We start from the raw sequence: 22952 nt of genomic DNA, 5'->3' as shown, positions 1-22952 counted from the left end.
GGATTTAATCGACTCTCAGCGCCATGTGGCGTCTCGTCCTCTGCCCAGAGGCTCCAGTAAGCGTCTGTACAGCAGAGTGGCCTTACTGGAACTACAGTGTCCAGTAACTGGACCAGGGTATGTCCAGATCTGCCCGCCTCCCTCAACTCGAAACAAGTCCATTTCCTTCAAGATGTGTTTGATTATTTCCACTGGCTCGTCTGAAAGAGACTTTGTGCAAAATTACAGCCAGTGATGCAACAGACAGATGCCGAGTTAATCGCTCTGCACCCCCCAATCATATTCTAAAGAGCAACAGTTCCTGAATGAATCAGTCCTGCCAATTAATTCCCCGCTAACTTGTTTTACACGGCAGCTAATAACTCCTGATTAGTTTAACAAGGGAATGTTTGATTTCTGAAGTGGACAGCGTAGAGCAAGTAGGTTACACCTTTCTGCTAGACTCTGACATTCCACACTTTAATTGTCAAAATTGACTTTAACCACAGGAAGGCTGTGGGTTTGATCAGAGGTATATCAGCAGCTATATCACCCTGTACCTCACAACTGGCAGCCCACTGAAGGTCAGCAGGTGTGAGCCTCCAGTGCCTGGAGGGGAGACCTTCTGACAAAGCTAAGGTTGCTGCTGGAAGAGGTAGAGGGACCAGTAGGGGGTGCTCACCCTGTGGTCTGTGTGGGTCCCGATCCTTCACAGCACAAATATAGCGATGGGGGAAACTATACTGAATAGTGAGTAAAGGTGTTAACCCCAGTGTCCTGGCCAAATTTTCCCCTGGTCTTTACCAATCATGGCCTCCTAATAATCTCTGGACTGGCTTCATCATGCTGCTCTCCTCCCCACTGAGAGCTGGTGTGTGGGGAGTGTACTGGTGCACTATGAATGCCATTGCATCATCCAGGTGGGGCTGCACACTGGTGGTGATGGAGAGCCCCCATCACCTGTAAAGAGCTTTGAATGGAGTGTCCAGAAAAGTGCTATATAAGTGTAAGGACTGTTATTTATGTAATAAAGCTGAACACCAGAAAAAAACAATCACCGCAAGAGTGAACACTCAGGGTGCAGACCTTACGCCTGGCCAGTCACTCCCTGGCTTTGCTCTCCTGCAGGTCTCACCGGTGTCCAGCAGGGGGCGGCCACGAAGTACTTTCACGCTCCAGCTTTTTACCCCATCACCCCAAGGGTGGGAGGCAGGCTGCAACTCTGGGAAGGGACAGAGACAAAGATGGAGGAAGAGAGAGGAGAAAGACGAGAGAGAAAGAAGGATGCGGCTCTCCTGGCTTTAATCAAGGAGCTCCACCACTGTCGAGACCCCCCCCTCCACCCCTGCCCATCGCCGCCCCTCTCTTGCCTCTCACTCAGGGGGGGGCACCATTACCCACTGGAGACGACCTTTATAGAATAGAGCCTGGGTCAGGGCGACGACATCAGTGACAGCTCCAGCCCACAGGATGCTTGGCAGAGTGATGCGCAGACAGCCTGACAGACTGAGCCCCAGTACCCGCCTGACTGCCACACAGCCAGATGGATCGAATAACCCACAGACACTGGCATCTACAGAATCAGCAACTTCTGCATCATGTCCTACAGCTTCCTGCATCATCTTACTGTCATGTCCTGTATCATATCCTACATCAACCATGTCCTACATTATCCTGCATCTACAGGATCACCAACTTCTACATCATGTCCTGCATCACATACTACATCATATCCTACATCATACTACATCTACAGAATCACCAACTTCTACATCATGGCCTACACCATATCCTACATCATACTACATCATATCCTACATCATCCATCTTCTTCATCATCCTGCATCTACAGAATCACCAACTTCTACATCATCCATCTCCTTCATCATCCTGCATCTACAGAATCACCAGCTTCTACATCATGTCCTACATTATCCTACATCATGTCCAACACCATATCCTACATCATCCACCTCCTTCATCATCTTGCATCTACAGAATCACCAATTTCTACATCATGTCCTACATTATCCTACATCATGTCCTGCATCACATCCTACACCATGTCCTACATCATATCCTCCATAATCCAACATCATCCATCTCCTTCGCCATCCTGCATCTACAGAATCACCAACGTCTACATCATGTCCTGCATTATGTCCTATATCATCCCCTGCATCATCCTACATCATGTCCTACACCATATCCTGTGTCATGTTCTGCTTCATTGCACACACTGACCTTGGCGTTTTGTAAAATAAATCTTACAGTTATAACCACAGCAGAAATAATAATATAAGTACTACGTTTATAAAGCAGAGCGGTCATGTTTTAGATTAGTAATACTCATTCTACTGTACAGCTGACATAAATCTTCCTGTTTAATGGTCAGTCGGTTTGCAGACACCTACTGCTGAGAGAGACCGTCTCCCAGATGCAGAGCCAGGACAGACCTTCCCTCGTCCTGGGGTGTCCAGTTCAGTCCTGTCTGCTGTACTGGACTGTGCATTGACTCCCTACCACAGTCGTCCACTGACTGATGACTACAGGACTACTCTGCTGGCTGACCTCCAGCACGCCAGCACTGCAGAACACAGTCAGATGTGACCTTGAGCTTTCTGTAGATAATCTTCCCCATCTCCCAATGAAGAGTGCAGGACCACAAGCACTCCATCTCCGCCTGGGATCGATCACCACCAGAGGCAAAACTACACGACACAGGAGGGGTCCAGGGTAAGAGCCCGGTTCTGAGAGACCCCTGAGCACCTTGTTCTCACGGTGCAGCCTGGATTCTGAGAGGAACACCTCAAGAGAGGGCGAATTCGACCGCGTCCGAGGAGGGTTACGACACAGAACCCCAGTAATTATCTCCTTACTTGGCAAACTAATGATTAGGGAGGGAATAATGTATCCTTCATCATCTGCATCGTTAGTAGCTTACGGTTTTCTTCATCCAGGAGACGAAGGCGATGGGTTTTGTTTTTCCTCCGAATTGTGTTTGAACTTCATCAGCTCTGTGCCGTATTACCTCTTAATCTGTAGTTCCTTTCGATTTCTAACGAGCCGCTAATAAACGGAATGTGTTCGTTCTGACCAGAATGTCCTGCGGCCAGTGCAAACAGAGGGGTGGACTTGTGTTTTGGTCGCTTGAGCTTTGGGCAGTTGGTTGACGGTTCTCCGCTGTTGAGACATCCTGGCCCAGCCTGCCCTGGACCGGCGGGCTCGGCCGGCTCCACGCTGGACTGGACTGAACGTGTTCACTCCTGGGACTCCAGCTGGGGTCTCCACGGCACTGCCGTCAGGGGGAGCCCTCTACTGTCCTGGCTCGGGGACCAACGGCGGCGGCGTGGAGCTGAACTGTCTCTGCCTCTCCGGCCGCGGGCCCTGACCTCAGGGCTGGGTCTGAGGGCCGAGCCCACTGGCCCGAACTGAGTCTGCTGGCTCTGGGGAAGAAATGTATTAATGAATGTCTGTGTATAATATCTGTGTGTGTACAGTATTATAATAGGAAACCACCAAATAATCCTGTTGTGTCCTGAAAAAAAAAAGACATGAACTTTTCATCAAAATTTGATTAGTAAAAATGTGTCCAATGACAGACCCTGCTGATGAAGGGGCAGAGGAGCCTGGCCATCGATAACACACCCAGCTCCAGGCAAAACCTGCAGTGGCCCAGCATGCTGTGCAGAGAGTCTGGGGTCTGGAGTCCTGCAGTGATGCATGGGGTATTGCTTTCATACAGTGACATCCTGGTGTGTCCGTAATGCTGTGCCCACATGAACACTCAGACCTTCAGAAGGGGGGAGAGCACGTGCCTGCAGTATCCCAGAGGAGACTGGCATTTCTGGCTGATAGCAGGGCAGGGGTACTCACACTCATGCCTTTTTGAATGTACACTCACACCTCGGTATCCCAACCTAAGTCGTTCCTGAAAATCTGTTCGGAAGGCAAGAGATCGTAAATGGAAGATAAAAATTCCACTAGTTCTTTTTCCGCCCCATTCCGAACCGAAGACAAGTTCACTCAAAAACCACCCTAAACACGTAATACCATACGGACCATTAAAGCAAGCTTAGTGAACAAAGCAGTTCTACTCAAATAAGCCAACCATAGCTGTAAAATAATTCATGATGTCATATTTACATTTTTCATTCTTTCTTAATAGATCGCTATCCAAGCGAGCTGAGAACGATGTGCACACTGTTGTCGACTGTTACGCTAAAGAATGTTTTTCTCTTCCTTAGTGAAGCCCATAATGAACAGCAACTATAAAACAAACACAAAATAAAGCACTTTGGAAATGAGAGCACAAGCTTTATTTGTGATCATAACAAAGCACCGCTGCCTCACAGCGCCCTTCATCACAATGCCCGTCGCCCGCGCAGACACAAGCAGCTGTTCAGTGGCTCTGAATCCAGATGCTCGCAGAAGGTTCTCGGCCAAAATCGGTCACTTTCGAACTTCAAAGTTTGGATTAGCGAAATTCCTAACGAATTAGGAGGTACAAATTCTTCATGTTGGGATGAGTGAAAATTCGTCTTATACCGGGGTATGAGTGTATAGAGCAGGGGTGGCCATCCCTGCTCCTGGAGAGCCATCGCCCAGCAGGTCCTACAGGCCACCCTTCAATCAACCACCAGCACAGAGGTGGAGCACGTGGAGAATCGGTCAATTTGCTGGGTTAATTGGTTTACTGAAGTCATGAACTGCCACCTGTGGTCCCTGATAAGCAAGGTGTGCTGGTATTCGTATCTCAGTTGATCTCTTCGTTCATCTCCTGACCAAAGTGCTGACTCAAACAAATGAGGTGTTCGAAGGGGTTAAAAGAAAACTGACCCATTCTGAACTGTAGCTTTCCATTGTTGGCCAGGCTTGGAATACAGCAAAACCGCTAAGTCGTGCTGCACAGAGTCACACGAATTCAGCCGAAAGAAACCTTAAAAACCAGGCTTTAAATCTGAAAGACAGGAAGTGAAGTGGGGGGAGTTAATTTGTGTTACCGCAGCTGAAGCCCATTGGCTTCCCTGCCGGCAACTGTGCGTCAAGAATCATCTTCCCCTGCACAGTCTGAGGCAGTCAGATTGGAGCCGCCTGTTCAGAAACTGATTCATGAAATAAGTATCTGTTGAGGACTACGATAAGATGCCCTAACAAGGTCAATGCTGACACAGAAGCAGAGCTACACAGACACCTGTGGCCTGTCAGGAGAGCTGTCAAGTCAGAGACGACACAAAAAAATGCAGCTTACAAATCCGATTGACTTGTAGGGGGATGTTCTAAAATTCCTATTTCTACTCCCAGGCCTTCTGAAAGTAAGTGTGAAAGAGTGTAAATTCAACACCTGGTTGGTGCAAAATTCAATATGGGAATTTTAAATGGTCTACTTGCAGGCAGGAAGAAATGAGCCCAGCTTCCTTCTCTGAAGCTCTGAAATCATCACCCTGCAGACTGACAGAGAGCTCACTTTTCCTCCTCCCCCAGTGTTGCTCCACCACGCTGACAAGGGCTCAGCCTTGCCTTGTTGCAGCTAATGAACCTGTAAGGACTGAAAAGAACTAGAAAATCATGCATTTCTCCAAGACGTTTATATTTAGCAGAAAAGCAGCAAAAACTACCAGCATGAGCGACTCTGAAGGCTAGATCTGGAGAACAGCTAATTGTGCCAAGACTATGTTGACCTCACTGTTAAAAGGTGCACCTGCAGTCAACAGCTTAGTGTGAATTTTAATTTCCATGCTGGTGAAGGCAGCAGATTCAAGCAGTGCATTCTACAGTATGGGAAATGCCTCAATGCTGAGACCTGAAAAAATACCGCACTGCGTTACAATACTGTGTGTCCTTGGGCTGTTCCTCTTGGCTGCTCGTTTCACTGACAACTCAGCTGGACTTAAGCCCAACCTTTGGATAACATCAGGGTTTTGGGGGGGATGAAATTTACAGCTGGAAAGTACTCATCAGTATAAATGAGTATGGTGAGAAAATTAAGTTCACTGCATGATGGAGAGACACAGGGACAGACATCAAAAGATACACAGTGTGAGTGAAAGAGACAGAATTTCTGTTTCTTACAACTTGTCATCGTTAATTACTTGGTATAATTAGAACTGCGAATAGTTGTTAGATTTTTCAACGCTGGAATTCGTCTGTCATGCCAATAAAGCACTTGGAATTGATTTGACAGAGGCAAGAACATACAGTGAGAAACAGAAACAATGAGACTACCAGAGAGACAGGGAGACCCGACAAGAGAGAGAGACAGTGACAGAGACATCGCAAGAAATATTCAGGTATCAGACATTCTTCCCCCAGGTAACAATTCTAATCCCAGAATTCCCACTCCTGCCAGAATCAGAACAGCTGTCAATCTTGCTGGGAGAGGGGGGGAAACTCAGCAGACCTACAGTCTGAAGGCCAGAAAGTGAGTCACTCCATGTTACTGTTGTAAAATGTTCTTCTAATTGTTGAAATCTCCTCACCTGTACACACACCAATATTAATTCAATTTATGTTTCTGGCCGTTTTTGTACCCCATAGTTCAGGTCTGTTTCCAGTGACTGTAAATTGCTGTTCTTCACCTGAGTAAAGTCATTTCCCAATGGTCACAGCTTCACCATGACCTTCTAAAATCAGTATTCTACTGTTTCATTAACACCTCAGTCTGTACTTTGCCCATGACAATGCTGTTGTCAACAGATTTCAGTCCCAGATTGGCGGTACTGACCGCCTCTGGTCCAGTAATGTCTCTGTCCACTCCTGGTGCTGCACAGCCCCAGCTCATGAGGGTTCATGGATCTGCGGCTAAAGATGATGCAACTCCTTATGCCAGTAATTAGATTAAGTAAGTAATTGAGAGTTGGGTTAGGAATCCAACTAACCTCTCCTTTGAAAACCAGGATGCCCTGTGGTTTCTCAGGGTCTTATACAGATGTTCCCACAAAACATGTTAGAATAGAGCCCCAGATGTTCTGATTGATGTCTGATGAACTGTTTCCTACAGCAGCAGGTTTTTACGTGCATGGCATAAACACAGCTTAAATGACATGTGCCCAAGTGATAAAGGTGTAACTGACTGACTGTGTTTGTCTTGCTTATCTGGTGCCTCTGCTGCTTGGGCCTCCTGTCCATAGGGGGCACCTGTTCCCACTGTCCCAGCTCAGTCTGGTCCCACAAACCCACAGGCCACACCCCTGCCCCTCTTGCCCCCTCGTAGCCAACACCGGGTCAACAGGGATGGAGGCACTGAACCCTGATCCCTCCTCCGTGGCAGGAAATCCCTGTTCCTGGACTGCTGCGGTTCCTCGACTCCGGGTTAGATCAGGAGGGCTTCAGTGAAGTTCACAACCAGGCTAATAAACCTAATCAAGAGCTTATGACAAAGGAAAACTGCAATTGGGAGCAGAGGAACCACGAAAACCCTGAATCACCCATTCCTGGACTTTGGATGGATCAGTTCAAAATTGTCACTTATGCAGTTCTGTCAAGAGTGACCCAACTGCGAGGCCATTCACAAGGCTGACCACACCCTGACGTGACACATGCAACTCAGATTGCCCGTTTAACTGGTCAGTACGAGTGGCGTCCTTGCTTCCATGTCTTCGGAGGGTGATGCCTCAGGGGGGCGTGGTAGGTACTGGGCAGGCTGGGCTCCCCTCCTGCCTTCCCATGAAATAACGGTGCACTGGCTCAGGATCTCCCTGTGAGACATCCCACAATTCAGCATCCAGTATCCAGTCTGTTCACCGTGAAGAGTCAGGTGTTGTGCCCAAGAATAACTTGTACCCAGACAGCGTACACCCCTGGCTCCCCCCCCAGTGAGGCACACATGGGGCAACTTTTATTTGTTCCCCAAGCCAGTGTAGCGGGTGACCAGACTCAGACAGTACAGGTACCTGACCTGTAAGGGGCGGTGTGAGACCTAAACTGTCTTTGACTACTCCCCCTGCACATGCCGCTGTAAATATGCCATTAAGGCCCAAGCGTTTAAACCAAAAAAACGGTGGGGGGGGTAGCAAAATTCTGCTACTAAATAAAAGACTTTCGCTGTATAGGACACCTGCCTACGTTCTGTGTGTGTCACAGTTTTTTAATTCCCCAGGCAAACGGAGAGTGCGACGATGAAAACGCTCCCCGCACCCAATAGCTCAGCACTCGCTGGCCTCCTGATGCCTACAGGTGAAGAAGACTGGCATGGAAACGTCAGGGTGTCACCGCCAAACATCTACATGACTTAGTCTTAAATCTGAAGGTGGTAGTTCTTCTTCTCAAGGAAGATTAGACTGTGATGGGGACGAGAGAGAAAGTCCTAATTAACCCCAAGGGGCAATGTGTTTTTACAGCAGCAGACAATATTAAAAAAACCCACAAAAAAACAATACACAGATTAATCATTTGTTAAGCACTTTTATAGCCACAGCTACAGTATACATGATAACAAACCTGTTTGTTGAGGGATTTCCCCTTCAGCGGCTGCGCAGCACAGTCTTTCAGCCATGAGGGAGGTACCACGAGGGGGCAGCAGTGAGCTGTTGAGGAGGTACCTGGTGAGACCTCGTGGAATTGAACACAGGCCTGGAGCAGCCTGGTCTCCGGAAAGGTGTTGTCGCCCTCGTGTGGTCAAATCTGGGAACATCAACCTGCCAGTGGAGACGGCACGCTTGTCGAGATCTTTCCTGTCGTTCTGCTCGATTATCGTTTCACAGCCCTTAAAACTGTTTCTCAGAACCAGTATACCACACACGGCCTAGCTTAATTATTCAATCAAATCTAAATCTGCCCAGTGAAATATATTTTTTTGGTTTTCAGTTTGTAATTGAACTTGAAACTTAAACACTGTTTCACCAGCCAGAAGAATTTTTACAAATCTAAACCAGGAGTCCCAGGTTTTCAGTCCAGCTGAGCTCTTAACGATCTGACTCAGATCATTGCTAGCTTGACTGGACCATCTCCACAGACGCAGCAGCCCTCCAGAGCCATAACAGTGCTGGTCCTGGTCTGGTCAATGTGTCTACAGCACCTCCATCACCTCCATCACCCTGAAGCTCAGCAGGTGTGAGCCTGATCAGTACCTGGATAGGAGACTCCTGGGAAAGCTAAGGTTGCTGCTGGAAGAGGTGTTAGTGGGGCCAGAAGGGGGTGCTCACCCTGCAGTCTGTGTGGGTCCTGATGCCCCAGTATAGTAACAGGGACACTACACTGTAAAAAGGCACCATCTTTTGGATGAGATGTAAAACTGTGGTCATTAAAAGTCCCAGGGTGTTTCTCAAAAAGAGTAGGGGTGTCACCCCAGCATCCTGGCCAGGTCCCAATGCCCTTTGCCAGTCATGGCCTCCTAATAATCTCCATCTGTGAACTGGCTTCATCACTCTGCTCTCCTCCCCACTGAGAGCTGGTGTGTGGGGAGTGTACTGGAGCACTATGGCTGCTGTGACATCATCCAGGTGGGGCTGCACACTGGTGCTGTGGAGGAGACTCTCCATTACCTGTAAAGAGCTTTGAGTGGAGAGTCCAGAAAAGCGCTGTGTAAGTGGAAGGGATATATTATTATTATTATTATTATTATTACAGCAGCGCTGTCTTGTTCCTGGTGGGGCGCTGTGTCTGCTGGTTTTCCAGGTGTCTGGACATTGAGCTGCAGCACACTGAAGAGCTGGGAAAAGCTGGTGAATTGGTAAAAATGAAAAATACGATTTCCCTCGTTAAGAGCTGAGCTGGAATGAAATCCTGCAGAATCACCAGCCCTCCAGGACAAGGATTGGACATCTCAGAGCTGGAGTTAAAATGTAAAAATGAAAAGATACCGAACCTTTGGGTTTTTTTTTTTTGTCTTAATCCATTGTTTTTATTCTGATCAAAAACAGGCAACACAGAACAACTTAGGATAAGATTTCAACTGCAACAGACCAGGTGACGAACAAAACATTAATATCTCAAATTTTGCAACAGAATAAATTAATAAAAAATATTTTAAAAAACATGAAACAGTCCTTGCAAATCTATAGACATAAAGTATCTTTGACCAAAAGCGTCAAAACAGTGTCAGACAGTGCAGAGTGGGTCAGATCGCAGGCAGAAGCACAGACAGGAACCTGAGCTGTAAAGTGTTCTAATAATAACAAAATTCCCAAACATCGGCGGTGGAGAGAGCTGGAAGGAGATATCGGCTTTCCTTGCAGCTGTAAGCCCTGGAGAGCCCTGGTCCAGATACCACAGGAGTCTTCACAGCCCTGGAGAGCCCTGGTCCAGAACCCACAGGAGTCTTCACAGCCCTGGTCCTGAGAGCCCTGGTCCAGATACCACAGGGGTCTTCACAGCCCTGGTCCAGACAGCACAGGAGTCTTCACAGCCCTGGTCCAGATACCACAGGGGTCTTCACAGCCCTGGTCCAGACAGCACAGGGGTCTTCACAGCCCTGGTCCTGAGAGCCCTGGTCCAGATACCACAGGGGTCTTCACAGCCCTGGTCCAGACAGCACAGGAGTCTTCACAGCCCTGGTCCAGATACCACAGGGGTCTTCACAGCCCTGGTCCAGACAGCACAGGGGTCTTCACAGCCCTGGTCCAAATACCACAGGGGTCTTCACAGCCCTGGTCCTGAGAGCCCTGGTCCAGATACCACAGGGGTCTTCACAGCCCTGGTCCAGATACCACAGGGGTCTTCACAGCCCTGGTCCAGACAGAACAGGGGTCTTCACAGCCCTGGTCCAGATACCACAGGAGTCTTCACAGCCCTGGTCCTGAGAGCCCTGGTCCAGATACCACAGGGGTCTTCACAGCCCTGGTCCAGACAGCACAGGGGTCTTCACAGCCCTGGTCCAGATACCACAGGAGTCTTCACAGCCCTGGTCCTGAGAGCCCTGGTCCAGATACCACAGGGGTCTTCACAGCCCTGGTCCAGACAGCACAGGGGTCTTCACAGCCCTGATCCTAGAGAGCCCTGGTCCAGATACCACAGGGGTCTTCACAGCCCTGGAGAGCCCTGGTCCAGAACCCACAGGAGTCTTCACAGCCCTGGTCCAGAACCCACAGGAGTCTTCACAGCCCTGGTCCAGAAACCACAGGGGTCTTCACAGCCCTGGTCCTGAGAGCCCTGGTCCAGAACCCACAGGGGTCTTCACAGCCCTGGTCCAGACAGCACAGGAGTCTTCACAGCCCTGGTCCAGATACCACAGGGGTCTTCACAGCCCTGGTCCTGAGAGCCCTGGTCCAGAACCCACAGGGGTCTTCACAGCCCTGGAGAGCCCTGGTCCAGACAGCACAGGGGTCTTCACAGCCCTGGTCCAGATACCACAGGGGTCCTCACAGCCCTGGTCCTGAGAGCCCTGGTCCAGAACCCACAGGGGTCTTCACAGCCCCGGTCCAGAACCCACAGGGGTCTTCACAGCCCCGGTCCAGACAGCACAGGCGTCTTCACAGCCCTGGTCCAGATACCACAGGGGTCTTCACAGCCCTGGTCCTAGAGAGCCCTGGTCCAGATACCACAGGGGTCTTCACAGCCCTGGAGAGCCCTGGTCCAGTTAGTAAATGGGTCTCTGGACAAAGCCAGCTAGCCTGCCTCAACAACACCATCTCACGCCAACAGCAAGGAAAGCTCAGAAGTCAAGGAACGGCAGTTTTATCACAACCATACAAACCGTTTGTCCTTAATCCGTTCATCTATTATCACAAAATCTTTCAAACTGGTGAAATCCAGAGCATCTAGAGACATTCCATGTGAACAACATGCAAGCTCCACCCAGCAGGTACTGCCATCAGAGCCCCTCAGCTACAGAAGGAGATGTGGCATCTGTTACACTACATAAATATAAACTTAGATCATTCAGGGCAGCCTGTAGACATGGAATGGCAGATACAGGTTTGCATTTTTCATTTTAACACGCTGTAGTTTCGAGAAAAAGGAATTTTAACGTTAAAAGCAATCAAGCAGGTGCGCTAAAACAGTGTGACCGCTAGGGGGCGGTGTGAGCCAAGCGTTCGCTGTAGAGCGCTCCTGCTGTCCGCCATGTTGCTGAGGGAAGAAAAGCTTGAAGACGGAGACGTGCAATCTGGTACAGGAACGATTTTTATTTGCTTAGCCGAGGGCCGTTATCCGTTACACAGGTTGTGAAAAAAGAAGCAGGATAAATGCAATAATAATAATAATAGCAGCAAGTACCACTTTATTAGAGCTATTTTATTTAAACTATTAAATGAGTTTACTTTCATTATTATTCGTTTACGATATTTTCAGTTTAACCTATTTGTACAGGGAACTTACCAATACTTCAATAAAATCTTCCAGCACAAAACAAAAATACTAATTTTACCATAAAAAACTGACAAGCACACTGAACATCATAGCCATTATTTTTATTGTTGGAGAATTATCCACTATTTACAGCGTACAGTACATTGATAACTCGTAATATATTCGACACATTACTCGTTACCTTAAAATCATTTTGAGCGTTGTGAAAGGAACGTTTTTTATTATTCGCTGTTTACGAAGCAGGCACGTTTAAGAAGGTCCAGACAGACAGCTGCCGCTCCAAAACAGAGCGAGCGGCCCGGAAGACACGAGAGGCGACAACAGGAAGTGGCGTCTGCGTGCAGCGGGGGAGGGGCCGCGTGTCCTCCTTCCCCGTCCACGGTTCGGGCTGCGCTGAACATGGCAGCGGCCCCTGCCTATGAGATGCAGCTACAGGAGGCGCTGGCGAGTGGTAGAGCTCATTTCCTGTGCGGTGTGTGAGCAGCTGCGTTTTGTACGTGTCCTTTCGTACGTGTTCAATCCCCAATGCGTGTCTACGTGCGCGGAAATTGAGCCTAGACGTGCCTTTCTTTAGAGGTCCTCGTATTTTAAACGACTTTTTTTTTTATCCAACCACCAGCCCGTCTCTCTGGCTTTGAAGAGAGGAAAGACCCATTGAAAAGCTTCGAGGTAATAGCCCCTAGCACGAAGCTTTGTCCACATACAAAGTCCTCCCCACGACGGGAGGGAACCGCTCTTCAATGGGGAGACAGGGCTGTAAGAGCCCACGCTACCACACAAGCATAAGAAGCACCCTTTAGTGAAATATAAAGTCCAGCTCAATAAAGCCCTCAGTAACAGCCCCTTCGCCCCCTCACCCCGCCTGTTTATTGTTTCCAGGTAGGAGCTGCGTACGTCAGATTAATTTAGTGCAGGGGGACTTCCCGAGAAACCGACGTGTTTTTACATTTGGGGTTAACTAGAGCCGGATTTCTATATCAAGGGCAGTGAGCAAGAAGAAAAGATGGTACTACAGATGGATTCGCTGACCTAAATAACATTACACAGAGAAAAATTGAATTCATGCTTTTCACAGCGCCAGAACATTAACTGAATTGTTGCCCATCATTACTGGAAAAGACATTTATTCCCAGTAAGGGTCACCCACAGCATGTCCAGGAAGCATAGAGCACAAGGTGGGGGTACAAAGGGGGTTCTCACACAGAAGCAGATTACAGACTGAACAAAATCAAAGCCTGCAAACGAGGAGAGCACTCGGGTCATGGAGGCGACTTGGTCTCTGGTAGCCAACCGATCCAAGCACCCCCAGTCCCTCTGCTTGAGCTACACTGCTGCATAGCCTCTGCCAGACCCTCATAACCCTTTAGGACAGGACATTTTATTGAAAATGAGGTCCTATAAAAGCTCAGGTGTGTCACTGCTGCTCCTGAAGGCTACAGAGCCAACTCTTGTCACCAGACTCTGGCCCAGTCCACAGAGGCAGCAGGGAAGCACTCAAGCAACCCAGTTCAGGCACCTCTGGTGAGGTCACAGACCCCCCTGATCTGTCCCCTTCACTCACCTGTTACAGGAGTGAGTTTCCACTCTTTTCCACATGCCCATTTTTTTTTTAATGCAGATTCAGAAACCCTAGCTGTGGAGTCACAGACCTGGAGATTTTCAAAGCTTTAAGAGTTCAATGAGTCAGCAGCCTAATTAGTTATTGGTGACCTAACTGATGGATGAACAATGGACAAGGAACTGACAGTGGGGTTCATTAAAAAGTATAATAAAGCCCCTGAAGCCACATAGGACACCAGATATTGGATAGAACCAACATCAATATTAATAAATACATAGGGGTCATATGATTGGCTCCTGCTGTTTGCCTACAGATTAAAACAGCTTGCTACCACCCCACCCTCTCCCCTGGGAAGGCACTATCCTGTGAACGGTATTAGAGAGGAGTGCAGTTCCTAGAAAACACCACCAGAGGGCGACTCAACACCATTTTACCAGCACAGCACTCTTCACAGCACTGCTGCTGGTGTGGGGTTGTGAAGAGTACATTAATGTTTTTAGTGTTTTAACGGACAATACATCTCTTCAATGTAAAAGTGGGTGGCATTTTATGCATCACTCTAAAACGCTTCTTGCCTTTTGTGGCTTAGGGAGATTTTGTGTGGCTTTTCAGTGAAGCTTAGGCGGGAGAGCCTGTGAATAATCAGATTAAGAGGTCCTGGCCGACCTGGATGCCTTTAAAGGCTCAGCGTCTGCCAAAATAAAACTGAAAAATGCAACTTGGAGCATAAAGGTTAGAGATAAGAGACAGTCATTCAGCCCATCTAGCCCACTGGCTGGTTGATAGTTAATTGAGCCAAGGATCACATCCATCCTGATCACCAAAACCTGTAGCCCAGATCTCCCCAAAATGCTCTTATTACTTGCACTTTGCAGTCCCTTAAAATTCTGTTCTCATTTGCCGAGTCAGATCCAAGTTCACGATTCCCCACACATATCCTCCTGCAGCCAGGGTTTTCACAGGCCTCTGGAAAGCACCCCCCTCCCTGCAGAGTGTCCAGGCAGCTCCCGGAACTCCTGTGGTAACGGAGCAAGCGCATCACTCAGTACTGACGCACCTCTTCCCCTGAACTGATGTACTCTTTCCTGAACTGGCTGCCGACAGCAGGGCAGGTCAGACACTTCCAGGGGGAGAAATCGCCATCAGTTCTCAGCCTACAGGGAGTTTGGAGTTTTTCTCAGAAATGGGTGTGGTTTAAAACACTAAACCTAGTTTTTTTTTTTAGTACCTTTGATCCAGACTTGACACTGCGACTGGGAAGTGAAACCTCCTGTAACAGGGCACTAAAGGCTTGAAGACCAAGTCTGTGTCCCGAGCAAGGGCTGTGGAGGGCACTGGGGGTGGCAGTGACCCTGCCCCACTGCCAGGCAGGTCAGATAAATATTAATGTATGCTCATACCACTCAAGATTTTAAGGTCTGCAAATGAGACAAAGTAATCATTCCACATTTGTCTTGGGAAGATGGCCAATTCTATGAATAACGCATTTCCCCTTTTCTATCACTTTGAAAGGCATCTTGCTGAAAGTAATTGGTGAGAATTCCCTCCCCAAGACACAGGGTGTTCTAACCCCAGCAGGTAGCAGGGGACAGCCGTGTGTGGTGTAACTATGCAGTCTCTTAAGGCAATAATGAGTTTATTAAACCCAAAGCCACCAAGTCACTACACATCCTTCCCCTGTTAAAAACCAAAGATGAATTATACTTCCCTTACAGAAGAACTAGAGCCAGAGGAAATAGCACAGACATAACTGGAGTCAAGTGTTGGGTGGCACAGGACTGCTAGGTTAGGACAGGAGCTCCAGGAATCGAGGTTTAGTACACCTGTTATCTTTATTTCCCCACTCTGCAAAGCAGATGAAGGATGTCCAAACCTGTTCTTGTAGGGATGGCATGATCACAAGGTTAAAATACAATTCAGATCATTAGGGGCTTAAATGAACCCATTTGACAGATTTTCCCCAAAGTTTTAGATAATCGATGCATTAGAGTTTTTGGGCAAGTGACCACTCCAGTGGTCTACACGAACCAGGTTGGACACTGCTAGATTTGGGGCTGTGGGGGTAGAAGTAAAACCCATTTCTCAAATCATTCAAATAAAAGCCATTAGCTTTATGTTTTATTACCGTTTTCCTCAGAAAGATGACTATTACTACATAACTACAGAACGCACCCAAGCCGTTATCTGACTAAAGAGACTGCAGAAACTCCCAAAAATCACTCAGGGCCTGGTGTCAACACCACGAAACCGATTACAATAAAGAGTTTTCAGGCCAGAAGCATTTCTAAAATATGAACTCAACCTGGGTCTCTCATTCTTGGCCACCACAAACCCCATGGGAAGGTCACACATCTGTCTACCAGTTCTTACCAGCAGGAGCCAACAGATCCTCAGGAACATGGTGCAAAAAAAAATCAGAGGTCATGCTCGGCTTTTATTCAAGCTTAGCCCTACAATTAGAAAATATGGCATGCCTTGTACTCTGGTCAGCTCGTAATCTCATAGGAGATGAGCCCCCCCACTCACCACGCAGATGTGAGCTTGTATGAAGAGAGAAGTATTACCCCTTGCACCCCACTGAATTACCAACTCTACCTATACAGCTAGAAGCCCACATTCTCCCTTTTGGTCACTCCTGTTCATTCCTATTGCACTCCTTAGATCTTTCCCTACCCCTTTCAAGCAGGGGAATCCAAGATGCTCATCAAGCACACGTAACTGTACAGCTTTTATGGTGCTTAAAGAATACAAGCCCAATCAAATACTGGATATAGAGAGCAGGTCACAAACCACAAGGAAAGAGGCCAGAGAAGTTATCTGGAATGACCTACATGTGCCCTTGTTTCAAGTTCACTCACCCCAAAGTGATAGGGCGGGGAGGGAAATGAAATAGCATAACTCACTCCTAGTCTCAACCAACCATAAACCATGTGGTTTCTTCAACCAAAAGGAATCATTTTTCAACTGGATGCAACAACAAGACTTAGATGTCTACTACAGTCTAAAAAAAGACTTACAATCAGGCCCAGAGCCATTCATACTTAAAATCCAGAATGAAAGACCAATTTGTCCAGCCTACAGCAGAGTAAAATTTTAAACAGACCAATGTGCATCAAGAAAGTTAAGCCAGCAAACGGCAAGCCAGGGGACTTCTCTGCATTAGATAAATGGCCTCAGCTCCACTATTTGACATCTCAGTCTCCTAAATGAAATGTATGAAGGCCTAGTTTAAAGTCAGTCACAGCCCCTTCCAGGCTGGATCCCTTGGGAAGCCAAGTACCAAACCTCACCATCACCTTCTGCACAGGAGTAGAATGAAAATGCAGTGAAGCCACTCTGACAGTTCTCAGTGCTCCAGTACCGAGCCGTTTCCTTAAGGGAAGGACTCAAATTTGCACGATAAAACTCCCTAATTGGTTCCACATGCGGATGACTGGGGTTGGTCAGCTGGCTAGGGGAGAGACTACACAACCTCATCTTCCCATCTGTGGCATGATGCCCAGTCAGCGCTTCAGCTGCACCTTTGACCCACAAGGCTATTTTATCCTACTGTCAAAGGCCACTTAATGAAGAGTCAGATAAAACAGGACGGGCTAGCCAAGGACTGGTCACCATCCTGAACAAGTTAGGACCAAGGCCAGTGTGACCCAACTCCAATCCTGAGCCCTCTCAAGCCCACCAAATCATAATGAGCAGTACCGCCATGACAAGTGTTCAAGGCATGGGAATGGATGAGTCCCAAGCCATTACGCCAAGGTAAACAATCCCTCTTCCGTGGTGTTCTCCCGCTTCCAGGTCACAGACATGGAGGAGTCCTGCATGGCTACCGGCATCTGACCAGCTTCAACAGGCCACGGTTCTCCCCTTGACCACAGGAGCCTTCGTCTAGAGTGAAGAAAGCTGGCAAACAGGACCTGAATGAATGCAATCTGAATATCCTGCTTGACGATTGCCACAACTACAGTGACACTCCTGTTGTCCATTACAGCAAAGTACTTCAGCTCCCCCACCCACCTCCATACTACATCCTCTGACAAGCTCCCAGAATGCCCTTCTTCCCCTACAGAAAAGGGCTCGAGACCCAGCACTGCACAAGGAGGTACAGGAAAAGAAACCAGCAGGCGGTGATTCTACCCTGACTTTGGACTTCAGTCTTTATGAAGAAGCAGAAAGGTGGCAGCAGGCCAAAGATCACCCCGACACTCATCTACAGGCCTTGGAGTCATGCAGAATCCAGGTGGCTTTACTCGACGCACAATAAACAGCAGCCAGTGATTCAGCTACACGAGTCTAAGGTCAATTCACTTCCTACAGCCGAGAGAAACTCCCGGCTCTGCCGTCGGGCAGCGCCGTGGCATGCCACCGTTCAGCGAACAGGGAGCATTCACTGTGCAGCCACAGCAGGACAGCAGCAGTTTCAGAGATTTCAGCAATACCACTGTAAAAAAAAAAACAAATATACAGTCATCCTACAACACCTCTGTTCATCTCCAGTTAAAGCTAGTTACACTTAAATAAGCATTCTGTGCTTTGAAAGGTCTCTGGAACAACACTAAGGTAACACACAGCTGCGATCTCTCGAATAATCAGCCACAGAGGATAAGTCACTGCGGACAACATGGCTGACAGAAGGCCAACAGCGCCGAAACCCGCGGCCCTCCTCCCAGACGTGGCTAATGCGCAGCGATTAGGGATAGAAATTACCCGGGGGGGGGGTGAAATCAGACGGGTAACAAAACCCTTACAATGCCACACACATTTACACAAGCTAATCGTCTTTTCTAACGTACAAGTATGCTGTCACGTTCAGAAGGTTGAGAATTCAACCACTTTTTTTAACGGTTAAATAGCTGCCCCGCCTGAAAAACGACTCCTGCTCCCCACGGTACGAGACGTGCCCTTTCGCGTCGTGCAGGGCTCGTTAAGGAAGACCGACTCGATGTAGTCATTATTAACACTACCGTGCGGATTCCACGATCGCATGTTCTCGGTTCTGTAAAAAGGTATGTTTTTTTTTTATTCATCGCTGTTTAAAGTGCTCCTGCAGAATACCGTTAGTCTCCAACCTTAAACGATCGAGCTTGCGAGGGGGGAAAAAGAAGCGCATTAAAAAAATCATTTAAAACAGGACACACTCACACACAACCACCCCCCTCCCCCTTCGTGAACTTGAGAGGGGGGGGAAATGGTGTGACGGCGGAAATACAATGCCTCGCCGAGCCTAAAAGGGCTTTTTGTCTCTACTGCCACTGAAACACCAAAACAGGAAATCGCCCCCCTCCACTTAATTCGCTTGGCTTCCTGCCGTGCTAGACCTGCAGGTCGCGGGAACGCGCACAGCCCCCCTCCCACGCTGCGCGCTCCCGGCAATTCCCACTGGCTGCCAGCGGCGCCATCTTGTACAACAGGTACCACGTCTCCTTCAAAAGAAAACGGGAGCGATCCTGCTCCACAGCGTCTGGTTCTGAATCCCCAATTCACCCGCTGCGCTCGATAACTTATTTTTTCCCCATCCACGCGTAACCCGAGTTCTCCTCTTGATAACAGAGACCCGCACCCAGGTCTCGTTAGCCTCACACAATACCTCCCTTCCCCTCTAATGGCGCCGGTCAGATCTCCGCTCGTGCCGCTCACCCCTCGCAGCTCAAAGCCCGCCCACCTCTCGCAGCCTGGTGATGTCATCTGAAGCCAACCAGGCTCCTCGTCACAGCGCAGGGCGAACGCTATTGGACAGCGCCGCCATCACTCACACGGCCAAAGAGAAGGCGGGGCGTGGAGGTGGGGGGGTACTAGCGGACACATTCGCCATTTCGCGAAAAGACGGAGGACGCACAGTTTTAATTCAAAACTTTATCAAGGTCTCGATTCAAACCGGTCACAAGGCACCCAGACAGGTAACAAAACCCTTAGACCACGCCTCCCTAAGAAACGGTCAAAAACTAAAATCCAACGTCCCCCCCGCCCAACATGTATAACTAACTTCTGGAAAAAAAAATAATCAAAACGTTACTCTCTCCATCACCTCTTGAGGCCTAAAAACACAGCACGCTCCGATATTTCGTGTGAGGTGAATGTCGGCTGAAATTAAAATAAAAAAAAACCCCCGCAACTCTCGGCTTTTCTGTCCGCAGCAGCTCATTTCTCCATCGGCGAGGAAGGCGAGCAGCCTCTGGTTTTATAGCGGGCAGGGCGCATGCGCAGGGGGCCCTGCGGTTGGGCCGGGGGAGGGTGGGGAGCGGGGGGATGGGCGGCCCGCGCTGCCGCTGCTGTTGACTCACGACGACAGCCCGAGAGCGAGGGCTGGAGCTCGCGATCGGGCCGTCCGCAATGCCTTCGCCAGACAGCGCCGCATGTTGATGGCGGCGCTCATGTCTGTAGCCACACGCCAACGGGCGTTCAGCGCAATGTCGCACAAATGTCAGGAGCGGATCAAGAATGGCAGACCTGAATCACGCATTTGTAGGCCCCCCGAGGTTTCGTCCTGTTGCATGCCAGATAAGAGTTGAGATAAGATCACTTTATTGGCCATATACAATTGCTTTTATTGGGAATTTGTCTTTTCGCATACCCCAGCCATTTATACAGCGCCCCTTAAGGGCCTTGCTCAGGGGCCCAACGCAGTAGGATTCCTCTCCTATGCCGGCCGCAGCCACAGATCTTAAGCCACAGAGCCACCCACCGCCCCTGAGCTTCCACACCCATGCAAGGGTATGGAAGAGACAATGACCTGAACTAGAGGAACATCTGTAAAGGACATAAGATTCAAAGTCAGAGCGTTGATTTGGAAAAAGTACAGTAGGTCTCGTGCTTAAGGTGCCGGACCTCCCTGAGCAAGCGCAGCACATCACCTGGCACAAACATAACACATGTCATACTGCGATCTTTAGAAGGATTTCGTTAAAGTTCCTCTTAAAAGATTCATTCTCAATGACAGACAGCCTACGTTGGCCCCGATTTATGCAGCTGGGTGCTTAACGGGGGCAATTCGTGTTGAGCACCTTGCAGAAGGGAGCAGCAGCTGTGCTCCCCGCCGGAGTTGCACCTGCAACCCTCCAGGTACAAGTCCGGAGCCCTGAGTGCTGCTCTGAGGCTCTAATACCTGCGGGGGGCGTGGGAGGGCCGTGTGGCCCTTTGAGAGGAGTCTGCGGTGGCCTCCCCGGGCCTGGCAGTCGATGCACCTCCGAGGACAGCGGGGTGACGCGAGTCAGGAGGAGGACGGGGGAACGGGACCAGAGACCAGGGGGAACGACAGCAGCGTCTCCCCCCCTCCCGCCTCCGAGCTACAAAACCACAGGAAGCGAGCCAAGCACGGCCCCCGGACGCTCGGCACAGCTTCTCGCCAGCATGGCTGCGCGGCGACTGTGAATCAGCGCGGGGACGCTCGCTGTCTCTCGCTGCGACTCGGCAACGGCCCAGGCGGCCTTTCACAATCACAGTGTCCCTTCTTTTAATGACCGCGCTGACTCCGCGGCTCCCTGCCAAACCCTGGCACGCAGGGGAGGCAGGGGCTGGAAGCCGAGTCGGTGGATCCGTGATGGGTCAGCGTTGATCCAATTTATTTGTTTAGAAATTCTGTGTGTGACCCCCTTATTTGCCCACTCCGTTCTGTCCGAGGCTGAGGGCATGTTCTAGAGTGAGGGCAGGGATGGGATCAGTGTGCAGTGCACTAGTGTGATATCTGACCATGATTTATGGGGCCACTTGCCGAGTAACTAATACCTGCCACCCGTACCCCTCTGTGGCTCCTTCAGAGCTCAGGGCTCTCAGTCCTGGAGCAGGGCAGGCCTGTCGCTCGAAGGGCGGCGCTGGGACAGCCCCATGAGTCACACGACAAACGGTCTCTTTCGGTTCAACGATCCTGCTTCTTGTTTATCAAGATCCACGCTGACTGGAGACCTTCCGGTGTCCTTATACAAGACTGGCTTACGAAAAACAATGCCCATCCCGTACATGACAGAAATCCAATATAGTAGAGAAAGCAGGCAGAAACTCAAGCGGCCGAAAGCAATGAGAGAGGCACGCATTAGAAGTGCAAAGCCTGGGCTGAGCAGAGCAGCACCGAGACAATTCCCATCGAGCATGAAGGAGCACGTGGGTGAGGATCCATTGATCAGGGTAAGGAAGGGAGCAGAGGGCAGCAGGAGCTGGTGTGTTGTTATACCACGGGCAACGGGAAGCTGCAAACTCCCATTGGATGTTTAAATCCCCTTGGCTCTTGAAATGGAGCAGGGCTCCCCGTGTTAAAGACAGAATGTGCTCTGGATTACGTGGGTCCATGTGGTTTTTGGGGCAGCTGTATTTCTTTTCGATTACGCCCGAACATAAGCGCCTCAATATACCGACGTGCCGCCCGTTCCATGCCTAAAGTCACGGCCCGGTCAGCGTGGTGGGAGCTATCACCTGACCCCGTGACTAGCCGAGCGATCAGACCTCAGTCACATGCCGGGGGCTTGTAAATCCCTCAGTGGTACACCCTGAGAGCTGCCCCCCTAGAGACAAGGGTACAGCAGCGATGCCACCTTGTGCCACCTCCCGGTCTCAGCTGGGCCTCAGGAGCTCAGGCAGGCTGGGCCAGCTCGGCTCTGGGGTGCGAGGCCTCTCTAGGGAAGCCCAGGTGGCTGCTGTGAACGGTGTTGGTCAACCAGTAGGTGGCGATCTTCCCACTGGACCAGAATTTCCCAACCTGTCGTGCTCCAGTACGGGGCTGTCCTCTGAACGGGGGTCTTGCTGATCGGTCATCAAAGAGCCCCCCGGGTCACTGCTCATAACAATGTCTCATGCCGAACGTCCCCCTTCGATGGCTAAATTCCACTGGGGGCTTGTGAAACGTAGCCTGTCTAAGGTTCGCCCCTAGCCCAGCTCGCAACACTCCGAATTTACAAAGTTGCCTCTTCGCCACCTGATCTGCAGAATAACTCCCGCACGTCACCCAGGAACCCTGAGCAAGAAAAGCACTATGAACTTGAACTTGAACTTTATTGCCATATGTAACCAGTACTGGTACAATGGAATTCTTACTTACAGAAAGTCTCTCGATTGTAAAACAAGTGTAAAAAACAAAACAAAGTGCAAACAGTGCATCAAGACAATATACAAACAAACAGTAGACAGTGTGCAAGTAAACATGTAGACAGTTTGAATGTAAACAATACAGACGTGTAAACAA

The 22952-nt window shown here is 49.4% G+C and overlaps 1 protein-coding gene and 1 long non-coding RNA gene across 3 annotated transcripts in view; one reads left to right on the top strand and one right to left on the bottom strand.

Moving 5' to 3' along the window:
* lhfpl3 (LHFPL tetraspan subfamily member 3) overlaps positions 1–6608 on the top strand; it is a 38419-nt gene extending 31811 nt beyond the window's left edge. For both annotated transcript variants that reach the window (XM_088924084.1, XM_088924083.1), the window contains one exon: positions 1108–6608. The gene's annotated coding sequence lies outside the window, so the exon portion shown is untranslated. The remainder of the gene's footprint in view (positions 1–1107) is intronic.
* A 5704-nt stretch (positions 6609–12312) lies between these two features.
* On the bottom strand, positions 12313–19921 carry LOC148829831 (uncharacterized). Its single transcript, XR_016091504.1, has 2 exons — positions 19809–19921; positions 12313–18224 (listed from the first exon to the last, which is right to left on the bottom strand). It is a non-coding gene; the product is annotated as an uncharacterized LOC148829831 (long non-coding RNA).
* Between the last annotated feature and the right edge of the window lie 3031 nt (positions 19922–22952).

Source organism: Atractosteus spatula, chromosome 8, assembly GCF_055471065.1.
Source record: "Atractosteus spatula isolate fAtrSpa1 chromosome 8, fAtrSpa1.hap1, whole genome shotgun sequence".
In the NCBI taxonomy this organism is placed as follows: Eukaryota; Metazoa; Chordata; class Actinopteri; order Semionotiformes; family Lepisosteidae; genus Atractosteus; species Atractosteus spatula.
Note: the sequence above shows the minus strand (reverse complement) of the source record. Positions and strands in the feature narration are given on the sequence as shown.